General features: G+C 38.1%; 1 long non-coding RNA gene across 1 annotated transcript; it reads right to left on the minus strand.

Annotated features, from left to right (window-relative positions):
- Positions 1 to 852: 852 nt before the first annotated feature.
- On the minus strand, positions 853 to 4,153 carry LOC134288335 (uncharacterized). The gene is made up of 2 exons (XR_009997907.1): positions 1,065 to 4,153; positions 853 to 995 (listed from the first exon to the last, which is right to left on the minus strand). It is a non-coding gene; the product is annotated as an uncharacterized LOC134288335 (long non-coding RNA).
- Positions 4,154 to 6,735: the final 2,582 nt, after the last annotated feature.

A 6,735-nucleotide genomic window follows, 5' to 3' on the forward strand; every position in this document is an offset into this window, starting at 1 on the left:
GGAAACTAAATGAACTATAATTTGCATCTTGAATTTTGAAACGATGTTGATGTTTTGGATAATTTGGTGTTTTTTTAGAAAAATAATCTAATCGTTATAACTTTCTTCCGTGTTAAGAATATTAAGTTAAGTCAATGGTTTTTCATAGCTCATTATATAAGTCATAAATGGACAAAATTTCATTGCATTTGGTTTATTGAATCCGGAGATATAACAGCTCAAAGTTGGCTATCGGATAATTTTATCTTTTTCAAAAATCTTTATAACTTTGTGAAGAATTGTCCGATCTTTTCCAAATTTTGTTCACCGATACACAACTAGTTGAGGAACTTACAGTAAAAATTTGAAAATATTTGATGCACTTTTCGAAAAGTTACAGCTAGTTGAACATTTTTTGAAAAGTGAAAATTTTGCCTGTCCCGATCATTTTGTCTATCCCCTGTACATATTTGCCAGTTTGACAAATGGTAATCCGCCAAATTACAGTATGTGGAATAGGCGGTTAAGATAGGTTACCATAAAAAATCGCTCGTTTTCTCGAACAATTTTTTCGCAAAACAGTGAAGGATATGATTGGTTTATTATTCAGTTTTTCAAACAATTTACTGTATAACAAATGGTTTGAGGTCAGTTGAACAATAAATCTGGAAGAAATACGAACAATGTATGTGTTATTATTGATTTATAGTTATCTACAGTAATTTAAGCGTATGATATATGGTTCTGTTGTATTTGAACAATTAAAACAAAAAGTCGGTTATGCGTTCATCAGAGATTTGTTTTTTATTTTATTTAATAAACATTTATCTTCGATTTCATCCACAAAACGTATTACTTTTTTCGATATCCGGGTAGCGCCTACGATGGTGGGCCTCCCTCCGATGGGGACGGATTTTCCAGAATATACATATTTGCCTAGAATAGGAGTAGGACAGAATTCCTCGCAGACGCAGTTAGGCGGAATGTGGCTGATGCTGTTGAAAAGTACGCGATTTCTGCAAAATAATTTTCATGTGATGAGTTATACCACCAAAAACAGCACCTTATTAATCTGCAAAACTTACCCCTGTTCAATCTAACCGGCTCCAGCTGCTTCAAACAGTTTACGCAATAAATTGGCATTTTGTTTTTCACTCCGCTTGCGATGGCCACACGAAAGATTTTTTTTCTCTACAAAACTGAGCAGACTGCAAAATTCGGTCGTCACAAATACCAATATTTGCGACTGTTCAGCAAACTGTTCAATTTAAGTGCCATACAGTTCAATACACATGTGTAAGTGAATTGTTGAAATATAATCATAAACCATTTGAGAAATGGCTATTACACATTGCCACCATGTCTTACGAGTTTTCATCGCTATAATATTTGACAATTTGTGCACATTATGAAATACTGTTACAACTTGGTATGGGATAAGTAGACCATTCTTTATGATCCTTAGGCATTCGATCATAGTGTTCAACAGAAAAGCACCTGATCGTCATACAGTAACATTAACAGATAGAGGCGACGTACTCGATTATCCGGAGACTCGATTATCCGGGGTTCGATTATCCGGAATTTTAGACTCGATTATCCGGAGTATTTTTTATTGAGATTTTTTTTGATCTGTAATGCAGAAATTCAAAATCGTTTGATATTATAATACTGTGCTGACCCGATTTTGGGAGGCTTCGATTGCGTTTTCCCCAGATATTATCGATTTTCTGAACCGATTGTGTTAGCTTTTTTTAACAAGAAAAAGTGTTTTGCATTCGGCATACCGTTTTACAATCAATCTTAATATCAGTTATATTTTGGAATCATGTACAAATTACGTAACAAACAAATCTCCCGTTATATTTGGAAAGGGCCAAACCATTGAAATGCTAACTATGCGACTGTTTTCAAAATATAGTTTATGGTAACAGACGTCAATCCAGGAATTTCCCAAACAATGCCTGTGGAGATTCCTTCGGATATTACTGCTGGGATTCCTCTATAATTTCCATAGAAAAATCCTCCAGAGATTTTTTTAATGATGAATTCCCGACACAAACATCCAGCAGTTGGAAGCATTCAAATAAGATGATGAATTCCTCTTGGTATCAATTATTATTCCTCCAAGAATTCCGTATGGAATCCTTCAGTCCACTTGGGATTTCTTTAGGAATTACTACTGCAGATTCTTCCTTACCTTTCTTAACCTACAATACCACCAGGGTTTTCTCTATAAATTGCTTAAGAATTATTTGGTGGGGGCTGGCTCATCGAATCTTCCGGTCCGCTTTAGTGCTTTATGCATCATTGTGGCCAGGTGTTGTTCTAGTTTTTCCAGCTGTATTGTAAAGCATGAGCGGTGATCCTTAGCATCCTTGTGAAATTAGGGGACTCGGAATGTTGATTGACCACCGATTACTGCTGGCAGATGCAGTGGAAAGTTTGTCTTAATACGTATCAATCGTCTCTGACAAACGAGAAAAAACTGACTTCACTGATTACCTGTCTCTGAGCCAAATCTGGTATAGAGTCTTCAGTATCCGATTAGTCGCTTCATGTTTGATGGAGGCTTTCAATCCAAGGGGGTTACACAGTCGCTATCCGAATGAAGAGAACAATATTCCGCGTGATATATCACAAATCAAAAGAGGTGCGGTACATTACGTGGAATGGAGATGCTGAATTGGGTATCAGACCAAGTCCCTGCTGGGTGGCGCGAAATAGATGAGCCATAGACAATAGAATCGTCAATGTCGTAGGGCATAGTATGTGACTATTGTCGAAACAACATTATTTTTGGTCATTGTCCAACCAAATCATAAGCGGCGTCCACTTACACTAAGCGCATAACTATGTTAGGGTCAAGATTAGGATGAAATCATTGGTAAAATATAATAACACTTTTCAGTTTGTGTAGTTAGTTGAACTAGAGTTAACTTTTTTATTGAGACATTTTCTGTAGGTTTATTCTTGACTACAATACATTAGCTGCCCTTTAACTGAATTATTTTATAACAGTAAACAACATTATTCCTTCTTGATAAACAATGTATTAACAAAAGCATTTCAATGTGGACATAGAATTGCCAAACTATACATCTGATCAGATATTTTTCCGGTATTAAATTTGGGGTGGCGAGTTAAACACTTACGGAAAATAGTTTTTCAATGTCAGACAGACAACACATGAACACAGCTACCAATGAACCAAACCTTCTCTACTGTCTTCTCATTTTGCCGCTTTCTATCCTCAATTGAACTTATCTGACACTAGTTAGGACTGTCTGTGGAAGATCCGGGTTTCTAATTCTGTGTAGGACTTGTTAAAACGGGATGCCTGATATGTACTGCGGACAAATGGGCTGGAAGTACTGAGCAATCACAATTACTGTCGTACTAATCATATTAAATGCATGCTTTTCTACTTACATCCCGAACGTCGCCAACCGGCAAAGAGGACATGACGGAAAAACGCGAGATGGCTCTAACAAAACTAGAAAGGCGATGAAAATGATCACCGATGCAACGATATGGAAACAAAATAGATGAGAAATTATCGACCAAATCAAAATCTATGAACATATCGCTAATGTTCTTTATCATTCTTTCTTTTTCTCGTTTCAGCAACAAAATCGAAACCTCTCTACTATCTCTTCATTTTCTGCCTCTTCCCATCTTATTCCCACATCTTCCTATATCCTCTACCCCATCTATTTAATGTATCTGACACTTGTTGGGACTGGTAACGCCAGCGCCTGCCTGTGGAAGATCCCGGTGTGCTAATTCGGTGTAGGACATGTTAACGGGGGAGGCTTAGTAGGTCCACATCTGCCCACAAGCAGATGGGCTGACAGTTGTCGGCCTGGGTGTGGACTGAGCAATTACAATTACAATTACAAAATTGCTTAAGAATTATTCTTGCGATTCTTGGAAAGATTTCTCCAAGGATTTTTCTAGTTTCCTCCAGAATTTTCTGTTGGTGGAGCATAAAAAGTCCCTTAGGGAGGAAGTCCCAAAAGTACTGTTGGAGTTTCTCCACGGATTATTCCAGGAGCTCCTTTTCGTTGGATTTCTGCAGAGTTTCTTCCATATATTCCTCAGGATATTTTTAGGGATTTCTCCAGGAACTCCCATATACCCGAGCAGGAGAGAAAAGGTGTGGAATATTAAACTGAGATGCAAAACCTAAATCAATAAATGGTGCGTGTTCTATAATTCAATAAAACCTTAAGCAGCCCTCAATGCCAAACCAATAACTCGTTGAGGTATTTTTGTCGATTATTCGTTCCTGCTCAGGTATAGACCTTCGGGATGTTGTCCATGGATTCCTCTGGAGATTTTTAAAGAAATTTTTACAGAAACCTTCTATGAATTACAGTAATTCTCGAAGTGATCAAGAAATTTCTGTCAAACTTCTCCAAAGATTCCTCCAGTGATTTTTCCAGGGGCAAACCAAGGAATTCTTTTAAAGATTTTTACAAGGATTCCTTTAGCGAGATTGTGATCGTTTTTGTATTAAGCGTGTTTTTGCGGAATTGAGATCACCGCTCTCAGTACTACGTGTGTATCATAGACTTAGCGCAGAAGCTCTGAGTTAGAATGCTTTGTAATATAATCCGGAAAGGCAACAAAAAGGGATCCACTCATTGATCTACAATGGTAAATGTTTTTTGTGATGTTTATTTTTATTTGCCGCTCAATTATGAATTATGATTTAAGTTGTCTACACCTGTTCCACTTCACCTATAAAAATGTATTGATTTTGAATTTTGGCTCTGTTTGACGTACAGATTCAGAATATCGAATTATCTCAACATCGTTGATGAAGCTCCGAGAAGACTGTGTTGCAGTAGGCATATCATGCCAACAAAAATTAGAAGAAAAAATTGTTCCGCTATAAATAGCAAAAGTACATTTCTAATACTATAGCCCTATTTATGACATTTTTTTCTCGTTCATCAATACTGACAAAAATTAACATAAACCACATCCCTTCACAATTCCCCTTCAACTGGATTGTTTCCTTTGATAGAATCAGAAACTTTTTATGGAGTTCAAAATTCACAAAAAAAAACTATGTAGATTTTGTCAGCCTAAAATACCATCAAGGTCCCACTGTATCCACTTATCCGCGAGCGGTAATGGCGGCGGTGGGCACAAATAACCGATTCAAATTTTGACGTTTCTTGGGGACCACAATCGGGTGGCGCCATCAAACGGTGGGTGAAGGGGTGAGGAGGACAATGAAACTGTTTTGACTTTTCCCCAAGAAACGTCAAAATCCGAACCGGTTGGATATGCCCGCCGCCGCCATTACCGCTGGCGGATAAGTGGATACAATATTCTAAAGGAACGCCTATAACTTACGTCACGCTTTACGAAGAGAAGAGCATTCAACATTGTGTGATGACCAATAAATACGAAAACTTCAGGGGTCTCATTAAAGCAGTATGACTAAGAGGAAAGAAAAAATAAAAAAAAATGTGTTACGTAATTTATGGACGTTCCCTAATTTAAATTTCTGGCTACGTCACAGCTTCATGCACATAAAATAACAAAAACATATACTTTTTAAATTGAAATTTAATATTTTTTTCCGTGATTCGATTATCCGGAGAATTCGATTATCCGGAGTGAAATAAAAATCAATACTCCGGATAATCGAGTCCGACCTGTATTCACAATTGCGTCACCTCACAATTTGGAAGAATGGTGAAACCAGGTGAAACCTTGGAAAAACCTTGGAAACTCTATATTGTGTGCAGAAGCGTCCAGAGAAGCACAACTTACCTCGGAGGTGGTCGTCCAAAGAGGGACCTGTTCATTGCATGTGTCTTATGCGTATATGTTGAGGGAGCACCGTATAACGGCTTCGAATTGTCATACTAACGTGTACGGCAAATTAAGTCCCATTTACACTGGTCGCATGCATGAGGGGTATGCCACACATTTCCCCTCTTCTCAAAAAAAAGTAGTAAAGATTATTTACATGCTAACATGCCCAACATGTATAAACTGAATGTCCAGCATAATTGAAGAAAAAAGAAAAAAAAAAAAATACGAAATAAATTACAGATATATTTTATTCTCAGTGTGTATGCGAAGGTGGCGTAACTCACGACGGTGTAAATAACAACACCTAATAAATTAGACTCAGCTGTCATGTCAAAGAAAGTTGGAACGAGTAGGAAAACGGAACAGTCATAAACAAAACGAATTTCTTCCACACAGGTAAATTGATAATTAGTGTTTTGTTAATTAATTGTTTTATTCACTTCAGGTGTTTGATGAAGGTGTGTTACAATGAGCTTCGTAAATATTTATTGTTCAACGGACCGGACATACTGGTCAAGGTACGCTGGGGCCCTTTTTACTCGACTTCTGCGGTTTGTGTTTGTGTGGTCTTCTGCGGCGGTTGGAGCACTCGATGTCGTCATGTTCGGTTCATTGTCGTCGGCTACACCAGGATTCTGGACTTCATCTGATTTGGATTTGTTTTGACAGTGAGAAACCTTCTTGGTTTGCGTGACGTGTCGTCTGAGGGACTGGCCATCTTCGGAGTGCAGGACCAAGCTTCCGTTATTTTCATCTGCCACCGTGTATCTAGTGGGAGAAAATCTCGGCTGACCTTTGCTACGAAATTGACGCTGAATGATTACCGTATCGCCGGGTTGTACACGACACGAACGAGCACCACGACGACTATCCTCTCTGTGCTTTCCTTCCAGCTTCGCTTTCCGATCCCGTTCATCC

Source organism: Aedes albopictus, chromosome 2 (assembly GCF_035046485.1).
Source record: "Aedes albopictus strain Foshan chromosome 2, AalbF5, whole genome shotgun sequence".
NCBI lineage: Eukaryota > Metazoa > Arthropoda > Insecta > Diptera > Culicidae > Aedes > Aedes albopictus.